Here is a 13,365-nt window from a genome sequence, read left to right on the forward strand (position 1 = left end):
TACTTCCTCAAAGGACCTTTGGTGATCACTGGGTTGATGGAAGTGAAAGTCCAGTGAGACTGTTAGGATGTATTTTATATTGAAAATTGGCCAATGGTTAGAGAATGGACAACACAGGTGTCCCTAGGGTAAAAGTAAGGGAAAGGGCTGGATGTGGTATGTGTTGTGATTGGTTAAAAGATGAGGACATGTTCATTTAGTCTCTCCAATTTAGCTCAAAAGAGAATGCTGTCCATATTAAATAAGCTGTTGAAAAGAAATATTCCATGGTAGATGAACAATAGTCACAATTAGAGAAATGTTTACCAGTAGTATGTAAAGGCAGATTGTCAATAAGAGCTTCTTTGGCCATAATATTCTAATATTTTTTTTCAGTTTATTTGTGGATGCCGCAGCTGCCATCATGCCCAGAATTACCTTCAAAGTGAGCAAGCTAGCATTGTATTTCAGCAAAGAATATGGTCAGAGCAAACCTTGTAAGTATATGGCTGTAATCTCACATATAAAAGTCATGCCATTTAAAAATGAGGACAGTTTTTAATGATGAAATTAGAAAGGATTGTGGGATTGGAAGGTCAGAGTGGAAAGACCAGTCCCCAGAATGTTTAGATCTTATCCTTAATACAGTTGTGAGATGCCCAGATCTCTTTTCTTGGTGCAAAGCAGTATCTGCTTTGCAAATAAAGTGCTAAATACTAGTTTGTCCTTCCTGCTAACAGTAGAATGGGTCGTTGTTACTGAAACCTGACAGTTTTTTTCTTAATTTTCTTAATTAATTTCTTAATACAGCTTTTTTCTCCTGGTATAACTTTCATCAAATGTTACATACTGTTATGCTGGATAAATTGGTAGAGGACTTGAGTTCTGTGAGAGTATTGTAAATTGTGCAGCCTACACCAATAAATGTTATCTTTCCATGCACCAGAGTAACAGCCTGGTTTCCGTGATCTGTTTAAACTAGTCTAAATTCACATGGCCATTGAGAGATGGTGATTGTCTTCTCCCCTGCCTGTTCTGGTAGTAGCACCTGTGTTCTCAAATGGATGAGGGAGCTCATTTCATCAATAGCTAATGGATTTCCTATTGGTTGGGGCTGGTTTTATTTTTTTCCCTCCTGAGCTGGTTTTCAGCCAGTTCAGTTTTTGAATCCAGATGATGGTATGCCCCAAGTAACCATGCTGTTGCCAGTGGTAGGGAGGCACTGGAATCACACAGGCAGGGGAAGTAAAGGCTCATATTTTCAGCAGCAGCATTAATATAGATTAATTTTAACCCATTTGGTGCTGTACATTAAATTATACCAAAACATATTTTACACATCTGCCTAATGTAACATATGAAGGCAGGAATACCATTATTTTTATATTTCTCACAACCTTTACTGCATATGGACCAGACCTTAGCTGACATATCATTAATTTGTACAACTGTTGTATATATTGCGTATCTGTGATGTATGGTTAGAAAATATCCATTTACTTTACATATTTCAGGACATTAAAATCAATACGCTATATTCAGTACTAAAATGACTATATGAAGTGACATCAATACTTTTTGTTCTGTCTACAAGTACATAAGGAATTTTTAGAAACCTGGGGGTTTTTTACAGAGAATAATATGTGAGCTGTAGGGAGCTGTAATGACAGAGTTTCATCAGAAGATTCAGTAATCTTTGGTTTATTTTGCCACTAAAGCCCTGGGATGGAATTAATTTTGTCTAACTTGTATTAGTCCATTTTATTGTTTCCCTGTGCTTTTGCAAATGGATTTGAGACAGATTTCAAGTTCCAAGGCATTTAAAACTGATAAAATATTTACAAGCACAACAAACATCTAAAATTATTACAATTATTATAATGATTCTGGACAAAATCATACAAATTATTGAAAAAACATGACTTGGAGCCACTTAAGACTGGCCTTCTAAATAGTGCAGTGAAGGCAAGTGTTTTAAATGGGATTTGATCATCTTATGGAAATCTTGTGGAGACCTAAGCATATAACCGGAAGAGAACATTTCTGACACAAGAAATTCAGTTTGTGTTGTGAGTCCGTGGTTATCTGACTTTGTTTTCCCTGCGATCTATCAAAGAGAGAGGTTATCTTCCTGGATAGAAAGGTCATCTGCCTTGAAAGGAGTCTGGATAACTGTTTTGGGAGGGATTTATACTGTATTCCTCCTATGCACCAGGGCTTCCTGGTGTTTTTCTGTGGATCAGGGGGGGTTTTTCCTGCCCCTTTCCCTTCTTGCCCGGTGATGCACAGTGCTGTTGCAGCTAGTGGCTGTCTTGAGGCTTGTTTTGTTTCCCTTCTGTTTGTTGTCCCCTGAATCAGCTAGACTGGTTGCAACTAGAGAGGAGCTAAAATCAGGGTATATGGGTGCTCCTCATGACACCGAATTGTCAAGTACCTGGTTGGTGTGCTTTTGTTTAGACTGTCATTGTCTTATTTGGGCTTAGCGGGAAATTTGCTCTGAGAATGGTATGGCTGATTTTTTCTGTGATTTTTGTGGATTTTTTTGGTTTGGTTTGATTTACTTTTTTTTTTGGCTGATTGGTTTGACTTTTGCAGTGCGCTGTAATATGAGTCATGAGCCTTTTCAGATCTACTCAAAGTGTTATCTAAATAATCCAGTGCCATTTCAGGGACTTTAGTCTCTTCTACTCTCTTCCTATGGCACATTAAATGTCTGCAATTTTTTTTGTTGTTTGTTTTTTTAACCGAAAGACATGATTTATGGTGCTGCATGGAACAGATGTTGTGAATACATCTCTAGCACTATTGCCTGCGATTGTGAGAATCTAGTCTCAGTGGCCTCAGGGATCATTCCTAACCTGTTACAAGAGATTTGTCTGAGTAAAATTTACGTTCTATAGACATTGAACACTACCACCTCTCCTTACCCTTGTACAAGAAAGAAAGATGAACCTCTTCTGCATGGAGTTTGGAGATAAAAAGATATTTCCTTCTACCACCTGCCCTCCTCTCCATCCTCTGTTAGTCCCTCCAACCCCGGAGTACTGTGTTTCTGGAATCTAGGTGGGGCGGGAAAGAATAGTAATTTAGAGGCAAATGTTGGGTCACACTTTACCTGCTTCTCCTCTTTGATTTCTATGTGCAGAGAATCCTTGAAGAAACTGGTACCAAGTCATGCTGTGTTAATTTTTTGGGGGGTCTCCATCACAGCCGTAAGAATCAGAGGTTATGGGGGAGCCTTGGCCTGAGCTCCTTTCTGGGTTGGGGGTTACCTTGGTATCCTACCTGCTGCTTTGAGGAAGGCACAGGGAAAGAAAGCTACAGGAGGATTTTCCCAAACAGTTTCCAGCAGGTTTAACTGTGATAGGGGATAATCAGTGGCTGTTAAAGTCTGAATGCAGAAAAACTCCGGCTGAGATTTGACATCTTCTTTCTGAATGGGGGCTAAACAGAGAATACCGGTTTTGATCTTATAAAAATATGGAGGCTGGCTTTTAACTGAAGGCAGTCAAACTATAATTGCCCCAAATACTTGTGTAGCAGACACTTGTCACTTTATAAAAGTGGTAAATAACCCTATTATGTGCTATAGCTGAATTTATAAAGGCTGAGTTAGGGACCTAATTCAAACCTGTTTATTCAGAAAAGCACAAACCATATTCTGAAACGAACTCTGCACAAACTGGAATCTGAATTCATAGAAACAGATATTGCATACTGGAGTGAGCATGGCTTCTGTTGAATCGTACTGTATGTATTGCATACTGAACCGAATGTGTGGTATAAGGAGGTACACATTTGGTGGTTACCAGTCAGCTTATAGCCCCATCAGGGGCTTCCTAGAGCACGTGAACCTTATTTGGGATGCTTGTCTTTTCTTAGGTACAAAGTACAGCAAGAATAATAGATTCAACTGTGGCATAAAACACTTTAAGGGTTGTAAAATATTCTAGTCCTTTTTAAAATTTCGAAGCCATCCTTGCTCTGTAAACTGCTATCCAGTGATTGATGGCGGGTGGCATGGGGCTGTAGGCTGATGGAGTCCTTAAATAGAACACCAGACAGCTTCAGATATACCTGACATTGGGAGGCAGAGCTTATCAGCAGCTCTGACTTGTTTTCTGGGGAAAGGACATAGGAAGTATAACATAGGAGGTATAGACATTAGGAAGTTTCATTTTTTACCTGTTTAACTGTCAGACCTGAACAAACTTTGAACGCAAATGAGAATCCAGTCCCAATTGTTTAAACAGAGACAGATGATAGTCTAAAATTATGTATATAGCTAAAAATGTCCTGATAATGAAAGGCATGGAGTGCATACAGTACTGGTTTACTCACTTCACCAGTACTCAAAATTGCCTCTGATTTAGGAATTCTAATATGAAATTAAATCACTTCGTTTTGCTAGAATTTCTTTTGTGACATTCTTTGTGCCTTTTTGATTAGTGACACTTTTCCTCTTTTTATGTCCTTTTCTGTTTTCATGCTTTGTTTTGGTTTTTATATTTGGGTGGACCTTCATGTCTCATGGCTTTTTAATGTCTCGATAGGGTAACATTGCTCCATTATTTTCTCTCAGTTTTCACCTGTTGTCTGCCTTTGCAGCCACAATCATGTCTATTCTCTTTTCTCTCCTGATTCTTTGTCATGCCACGAGTGACAGTTTTGACGCAATATGGACTAAAATGGCAATGATGGACAAAAGATAAATTGTTTTTATATCCAGAACATACAACAGGTACTGCTAATTACCCATAACACTTGAGATCAGCACTTGGCTGAAGAAAAAGAGACTGACAGTGAATTCCAGAAAAGCTAAGATGATAAGGGTGGAGAAAGGAAGTCACTCAGCACTCATATGTAGCATTTCCAACATTTTCACTTTCAATATAAAGACAATATCTTACACTATCTTTACCTGGATTTGTTGGGTTTTAGATTCTGTTTTTCTTTTTTGTGAGAAATGGTCTTCTCTACTAATTGTGTTTCCTTCCTTTTGTTTTTTGTTTTGTTTTGTTTTTTTTATTGAATTTCAGTGATGGTAATTTTTATATTCATGAGCGGGGACGTCAAAGCTTACAGAAGATATGGTAAGTCCAAAATGCCGTGCACCACCTTTTCCATGATGCAAATTGCCAAAATCCCATGCTGTATTAATTTCTGTCTTAATGCTGCTTCTATTGACTTATAGGTTGAATTCAAGGTTTTGGCCTTGCACTTAAGTTAATTGGATTCATAAGGAATATCATGAACAGTAACATTAAGTCAACTGTGTTCCACCTGAAGAATGGAATTGATAAATGTTGAAGTGAAAATAGTGTTTGTAGGACATGGATGAAGTCCTTTGGGGTGTGATCAGAATACCTATAAACTTTTGTGTTTAAAACCTCACCTCTGCCTTTCCTGTGATACCAACACAGACTATTTAGCAACAATGATAATACTTCACTTACTCCTTAGCCTTGTCAATGCCAGTCCAGTGTCTGGACCATGATCCGTTCTTTTTACACATTATATTTATCCATGGAGGGTTGTTCTATTAATAATCACATTGCCAGTTGGGTTAGATTTTTGAATAAAAATTACTGTGAAGTCTTCTGCTGCGCTTTGTAAAGGTGAACAGGTTTCAGTGGTGGAACAACCCCTAAGGTAGAGCCAATTTCTGCATTGTTGTAGCAGAACAGAACAGTCATTCCTGGGGAGGATACTTTTTGTCTGCTTTCTGCAGTTGGTTGAACAGAGGTCAGATTTGTTGGAAGCTGCTTAATTGTACAGGCAGCACTGCTCAGACCATGCAGCACAGCTTCATGCTGTTCTCTCAGCTGTCTGCTCCTTCTGCAATGATTGGCTCTGCTTCTTTTCAACTGATAACATCTCACTACAGGCCTTCCTGTGAACATGCTGCCTTATGGCTTGAGACCAATGTGTGGGCACTAATCACCATCTGGAGAGAGAATGAAATTCAGGGCCAGCTGAACTTGGCTGTAAGTAGTGTTCGAAGTGGGGCACAGGAGGCTGTATACCAGGCCACTTCTCTCTTATCCCGAAAAGCTTCATTCCACCCCTGTTCCCTAGCAGGAGGTGGCTCCCCAAGTGCCTGTAGGAGCCATGGGAGCAGCTTGCTTGTACTGGGGCAGGAGCAGCTTGTGCTGATCAGAGCCGCTCCAAGCAGGGCAACCTGTCCTGCTTCAACTGGTTCCCGGGGGTGCTGTGGAGCAAATTGGTGTGGGATGGGAACAGCCCCTGCACAGAACAGCAAGGTACCATAAGTCAGCGAGAAGCTTTTGCCTCAGTAGGAGGCCTGGTGGGCTGTATTTTGCCACCACAAGAGACAGTGCTGCTGCTGAGTTTGGGATTGTGTCCCCATCCAAAATACACATATCTGCAGAATACAGGTTTCAGGGGACATATTCATGCATGGCAGAGTATCATACTGCCTTTGGGTAGTGGAATGGTTAATTTCCCCATTGCTGTCAGTTAGGAATGAGGGCTAGAATCACATGCTTGTGATTTTTTTAAATCCTACTCCGAATGCTTCCATAACTTAGAAAGGAAAATAAAATTGTATCGCATATCATACCACTATTTTCCATTTGTTAGAGACATACTTCTACATCAGGAATAACTTACTGCCCCATGGCTTGTCTTACAGCCTGCCTCTGTTTTCCTTTGCTTAACTGGGTCCAAGAGTATTTGCAGGGGAGAGGCAGGAAAGGAATGCAACTGCTAAGCTCCTTATGGCCCACATTGCTGCCTGGCAGCATTCTCCAGCTGTTAAGATGGATGTTTTATGTACGTGGAAGTAGAGGTGGATTGTTTTCTGTGTGAGATGTATGGTTTTATTAGAAAATGCATATGTCTCATTATGTGAAGTTGTATGCATTTCTGAACAGAAGCATTTGAATTATGTTCTAACAACCCATCATGTATCGTGTTTGTTCTGATTTCAGTTAAGTTGTGATAATCTAATAGGATCTTTTTCTGAGTAACAGAATTATTGGCACCATCCATGTTTTTTATACAGCTTAGATATGTACCTGAAGAGTCATTTGTTTACAAGAGTTAAGAATATCTATACACTTGATAAATCTATCATGAACAGCAGTGAATAAACTGCAGAAGTTTTTGATTGATTCTGATACAGATATTTTATCAGACATTTGGACAAGCCTTGCTCTCTTTTGCATGTGCTCTCTCTCTTTTAGAATTTCTTCTACAATGTGCTTCATGATTACTACCTAGGTTTTCTTCTAAGGTATAAGATGTAGTGCTACTCCAGAACCAGAATGAAACCACTTGGATGGAAAGCAAAGGTACCTCATGTCACCTTTGATGAAATCCCAAAGTAACTAAGTTTGGGGTACATCAAAACATGCCTCTCCGTTTTCCTAAATTTTATTTCTTAATTTTTGTAGATTAGATAATATGTTTAATCTGTTATATGTAGTAGTGCTGGCAAATCTGTGATTATGTTTTATGTAGGAAGATCTGTATTCTAGCTTTTTTAATTTTGTGAAACTTGCACCACTCAAGCTGAAATTAGCATAAATTTAGTCTGCCCCTAATGTTCCTTAATATGTGCAGTCCCAGGATTACACTGTTGATCAGAACTTTTACTGCAATTGCTGCTTGCATATACCAGGAATCATGCCAAGTGTGAATGAAAGACAAAGTAGTATGGAAGGAAGTAATACTTGAGAGCATATTTCCCCTAAAACTTGAGGCATTTGGAAAACGCTGAAGGATTCTTAATTTGAACATCCTCTCCTACTAGCAAATGGCTATGAAAACTACTTTGAAGGTCTATGTTCCAAACACCCTTACTACTTGGTCCTCCTGAGAACCTGCTAGCTCTGTGGCGTCATTAATTCAAGTGGCAGAAGCTTGTACTAAAATATATCTAGAGCTCTCACTATTATGTATTCTTCTGCCTAAAGAAATTTTTATTAAAAGCCCAGGCTTTTAAGTGTAATTTCAGACATTAAAACAATGCTAATGTTGCAAAAGTTAGGCAGTCAAAAGTTAAGAAATGCTGCAGTCAGTTTTCTCTGCAATTTTAAATTGATATTCAAGTGCATAAACACTATAATGCACTATTTTATTCCATGCTTTTTTCTTCCAAAAGGCTCCAGCCTCATTAAGTACATTGAATGGAAGTTGTTTAGTTCGTTGCAGAAATAAGAAGGTGTGTGGTGAAAGGATGAGGGGTTTGTTAGAAGAGTGGTGTCACAGATAAAGCAAATAAATGCCATTCCTGTCCCTTGTAGTCTATTCTTGCATCTGCCACAAAATAACCTGGAGAAGTTTCTTAAATTTTGTTAAGTAGTCACTTATTGTAGGTCTTACTTTTCTACAAACCTAACTCAGGGCAGTAGAAGTGCTGAGCTCTCACAACTGCTAGTCTAGTCTAGTTGTCTAGTGGAGCTTTGCTTTGAAATCCAAAGTGCTTTAAAGCGCTGTATAATCTGATAAATGAAACGTTGTGTTTCAATTTAAGCTATGAATTCTTGTGGGTTTTGCTTCCTCTGTACCTCGGTTCCCTTGTCTGAAAAATGGGGACAGTAACAAAATTGACTGGAATAGCTGAGGTGATCAAGAGAGAATGCAATAGAAACAACCAGGAGAAAATTAGCAACTTTGTAGTCAGCTTAACAAAATCTGTTGTGTAGTTAGTAAGGCCAAGGGCCAAAATTTGACTGAGCATAACCAAGAGGTTATAACTCACTCTCTGAGCTCTGTCTGTCTTGAGTGCTGAATGAGACAGGAGGTCCAGCTGAAAAACTGTATGCATATAATTAATAGTAATATCCTAACCTCTCTGTATAGTGGAGCTGAATTAAGACTTCTGTTATTGCCCGTTCTGAACTCATGACTTTTCAACTTGATGGCCTTTTTCACTTTACACATTTTATTTCCTGTAATGAAAACTTTGTACATATGAAGCATGAGAATATATGAGTAAGTATGCATCTGGATATAAATTCCCCCAAATTTTTATGGATACCTCTTACATGTAAAGCATATGCAGTGCGGACATATAGATGGTCTTTCTTTCAAAGGAAGTCCCCATTTGATAGCTTTGTTACTGTTAATAACCAGGTTGCATCCATGCTGAATGAGCAGCTGCAAAGAATCAGGATATTGGAGATGATGCTTCCCTCTGGGTTGCTACAATAAACTCTTGTTTTGGTGCTTTGATTTAAAGCACTGAAAATCTCCGAAGGAATGTATCAGGATGCTAGCGTATTCTTTTCCATTTGCAGTACAATGGAGAAAATATTCTTAGGCTCTCCAGAGCGATAAATATGAGATTGCAATACATTTAACTGTATTTAAAATGAATGCATGTTGAAAGCGTTCTATTGAATATTTAGTAGATCCTATTATACTGTACCTCAGATCAGAGCATAGTATTTTCCCTTAATACTTTGAAAGCTACTGCTTATCTTAACTACAGAAGACACTCTATACTAAGGCTCATTTTGGCTATAGATTCAAGGATCCTAGGTCTAATACGGCCTGTAGGATGACTGAGCTGCAGTAGTACTTGCTGAATGATTCATTGAGCAGTGTTCACATCAGCTTCAAAGAAAAATACTTTTCCTTTCTGCTCACTGAACAGAAGGAGCTGCTGTGAATATGGGTATTGACAAGAGGCTAAAGGAATCAAATGGATAATGTGTGAAGGGAAGAGAAAACACATCCATCATGTTCATGCAGTAGGTAATAAGTAATATTGCTGTAATACTTACTTTTCCAAATGAAAATGGTTTACATTTATATATACCTCATACCCAGACTGAACACAAAATATATTTTTGTAATTCATAAACAGTATAAGAACTGCATGTGTAAGCAGTGAAAACATATACAGCAAAGTCAGGAACACAGGAATACTAAAGCTAGAAATGGACTCTGCAAATTTATGTATCATATACCAACCAAATGAAGCTCTTTCCAAATAATTAAATAATTACTATTTTAATGAACCATTATGACACATGACATGCTACATAGGATTTGAATCCAAAGCTTCAGTGCTAGATTTTACGGCCTTTGTTATTTTGTGTTGATGCAGTTACTATCAGACTGCAACTAGTGTTGCTTTCCCTGACAGTAGCAGCAGTGAACCGTTATTCTGTGTGTAGTGTCATAACGGAGAGCCATACAGCACCTCAGCAGGGACACCTATTCTGCAGGTAATATAGAGAAGCATCTAGATTTGGGAACTGGAAAATGAAGCAACTCAGATTTGAACCTGCCATGTTAGCATCACTGGAGGGGGAGCTGTGCAGTGTAAATGGAATGTAGAAAAAAACTGAATTCCTTAATAAGAGCTTCAGCATATCTAAAACCGGGTGTTTCATGTTTTTGAATCGGACCAAATTTGGACGCATTTTAATGGCAGCAGAAAATGCATGTCGTCTTTTCAGACTTACTAAATATTAATGTCCTCCTCTGCCAACATTTCCAGAAAGACCAAATCACTGACGATATCCCTGATATTGTAAGCTTGAACTTCTCCAGGGTAGATTCATTAGGCCAGGTGATCCTGCCTGCCACCTAGAAGAGAGCTGACATCATGACATCAATTACAAATAATCTTAACCAATATCAATTTTCTATTGTGTTTGTGTTGGCTTTTGATTCTTCTCCATAGTAGCTCCTCTCCTACTGGCTGGTGGTGGAAAAGCTGCAACTTGTATGACCCCAGTACTACCACCAGCACTCAGCTGTAAAAGTGCCAGACCTTTATCCAGGTCTTGAGGCAGTTCAGTGTTTCAAGGCTCTGTAACTCTCTCTTTTCTAAATTAGACTTTCACAGCATAGCTGACTGTTATTCACTAACCTTCTCTCAGACACACTAATTTTCACCCTTTATATCAAGCCTTACTGACCCACTCTGTGGAAGCTCATCCCCTTTATACAGTCTTGCAGTTATTATGCCTGAGGCCAGCAAAGTCAAATGATGAATGTCTCAGGCAGTCATCTAATCGGAGTGATTTGTAGGCACTCTGAGAGGAACCAAAGTCCAACTGGTGCCTCAGTGATAAAAGCCCACTGATTAATCCCAAGGCTACACTTTGCTGTGATTTGCCATTTGTACAGAATAAATAAAACATGATCCATTTCACGGTCAGCTGTTGGAAAACGGTTGCTTGTTAAATTCTCTCCCTCAGAAAAATGAGAGAACAAGAACTCGTCTGGGATTCTACCCTAGCCTTTTTTCCCCAACTAAGATTGTTAAAGGGTAGGTTTGGTGTTCCAGAAGTGTTTCCTAATGAGTACATGATTTAATATAGTAGATGCTGGCGGATTGATTTGACTTTTTTTTTTTTTAAATCTGTTTAGACAGGATTATATACCCATACATAAATAGCTTTACATGCATGATAAGCATATCAAAGGACTGGCTTGCAAAGAGAAAACAATCTTTCTGGAGGCTTGAAAACTAGGAAACTCAGAACGTGACCTGTTGCACAAGCTACTGCTTTCTGTCTATGAATGTCTGACTGTTACGGGGCCTTTCTTTTTTTTCTTGAGAGTTCTTTTGCCAAAGGAGAAAGCAAAATACTCAGATACATTTAAATTCATATTTATTGTTCTTGCTAGTTTATTTATAATCTTATTGTATTATAAGTATGGCTCTAAAAATGTCTCTTGGGAATAGATGTTTTTTCTTAAATAGCCCCCCTTGTATTACACTACAGCATGGTTGCCGTCCTTTGGTCTAAGAATCAGAAGTGATTTTTCTCTACCATAACCACTAATGAAATTGAAGAAAGAGGGTAATTTGCATAGGTAATTGGAGAAAGAGACTAGTTTGCATCGCTTTTCCTAATTACTGTGTGTGAACTTCACATGAAATTTTTTTATGTGGGTATAAAGCAACAGAACAGTACTTACTGCATGCTGAGTGAGAAATACATTGTAGAGGAAAAGCAGTCAGTTACCTTTGGTGGGTTTCTTATGCAAACAATTTTTTGCAGACTCTGGTTTGCTGTTAAGCTGCCTTCATGATTCAGTGAGAGTTGACATCCTGAATCCGGGATGCTGGTGAGAGATTATAGAGCGCTCTCAGGATACCCTTACAGCCAAATGCGAGATCTTTTGCTGCAAAGGGAACTGGCTTTTCATTAACAGTAGGAGAAGAGCTACAAAAAGGACTTCTGTGCTGGGCAGCCACATGACTGGAGGATATGAAAGGCAATGTTGTAGTTGGAAGAAAGAGTGCAGAAATGTCATTTTATGGCCTGAAGCTAGAATGAGGCTCTGTTGTAGAAGACAGGTACCATTTCCCCTATGAGCTAGAGCTGCTGATGGGTATCACTGGCCAATGGAACTCTTTAACTGGTGACTGCAAGCCATGACTGGGTGCGCTGTAAAGGAAGAAGTGAGAAATAGAAAAGGATATTTTTCCACTAAGTGATTTAGTAGAAAGGTAGGTGGAGAAAATAAATCAAAAGACCATTGTTCTAAGAATTGTAAGAAAACAGGCTTTAGTTTTAGTGTAATCTGGATTCACTGGTTCTGTTTTCCTAAGTAGTGCTGTGTTTCAGAAATAAATGTCTGTAACAATGAGTTATGTTTGACACTCTAGCTTAGTGTTGTAGCATGAGAGAATTGCCTATTTAAGTGCCCAGAGAAGGTGCCGGGTTTTTCCCCTTGGATTTCTGGTGTGTATTCAAGCTAGTTTTGATCTGTGATTTTATTAAGGGCACTTAGGTTTTGAATTAGTCCTTTGTTCCTGCTAACAGCACGTGACAGAAGAGTTAGAAAGACACAGCCTGATCTGGAAGGAGCCATTCTTAATTCTGAAGAGACACTAATGCAACTGTCTCCAGAAGACGTGAGCATCTCAGTGTCTAAATCAGCCCAAGGGAGTTCCAGATGCTCAGGTTGAAACTAAAAGCTAAAAGACCCCTATCAATTTTCATGTCTGAAAAGATTTGCCTGCTGTGTGCCAGGGCAAGACTATATGATCGATTCAGAACTGTAGGGGTCCTTTTCTCTCACCCATTTTTCTCTCTGCTCAGTAGCTAGAACAGTAGGTAACACATCATTGAAAGCTAGCAGCATTGATGCTAATGGTGGCATGTCATTTTAGAGGAATGGAATGCTTTGTTGCCAGTATAGCTTTTTGCTTTATGATTTGGGCATGTTACATGCAACAAGATGTATGTAGTGATGTCAGCTGGGAAGGTCTTACAAGAGCTTTACCTAGGTTTGTGACAGCATTTGTCTGTCTTCAGACTCACACCCACATTTTATCTTTCTTAAGAGTGGTTCAGTCCAGTCTTTTATAGGTCTTTGCATACTTCTGTAACACTATGTTAATACTTCTCAGCTAGGAATTCTGGAAAATTAAAAATCCTCACTCTT

General features: G+C 38.9%; 1 long non-coding RNA gene across 2 annotated transcripts in view; it reads left to right on the forward strand.

Annotated features, from left to right (window-relative positions):
* The first annotated feature begins 372 nt into the window (after positions 1 to 372).
* LOC141744215 (uncharacterized) overlaps positions 373 to 13,365 on the forward strand; it is a 101,661-nt gene continuing 88,668 nt past the window's right edge. Inside the window, exons 1-2 of one of the 2 annotated variants that reach the window (XR_012587365.1) lie at positions 373 to 476; positions 5,019 to 5,072. This is a non-coding gene — a long non-coding RNA (uncharacterized LOC141744215). Of the gene's footprint in view, positions 477 to 4,681; positions 5,073 to 13,365 lie in introns of those variants that run through there. The other variant, XR_012587364.1, reaches the window with a different exon arrangement.

This window comes from Larus michahellis, chromosome 5 (genome assembly GCF_964199755.1).
Source record: "Larus michahellis chromosome 5, bLarMic1.1, whole genome shotgun sequence".
Classification (NCBI taxonomy): domain Eukaryota; kingdom Metazoa; phylum Chordata; class Aves; order Charadriiformes; family Laridae; genus Larus; species Larus michahellis.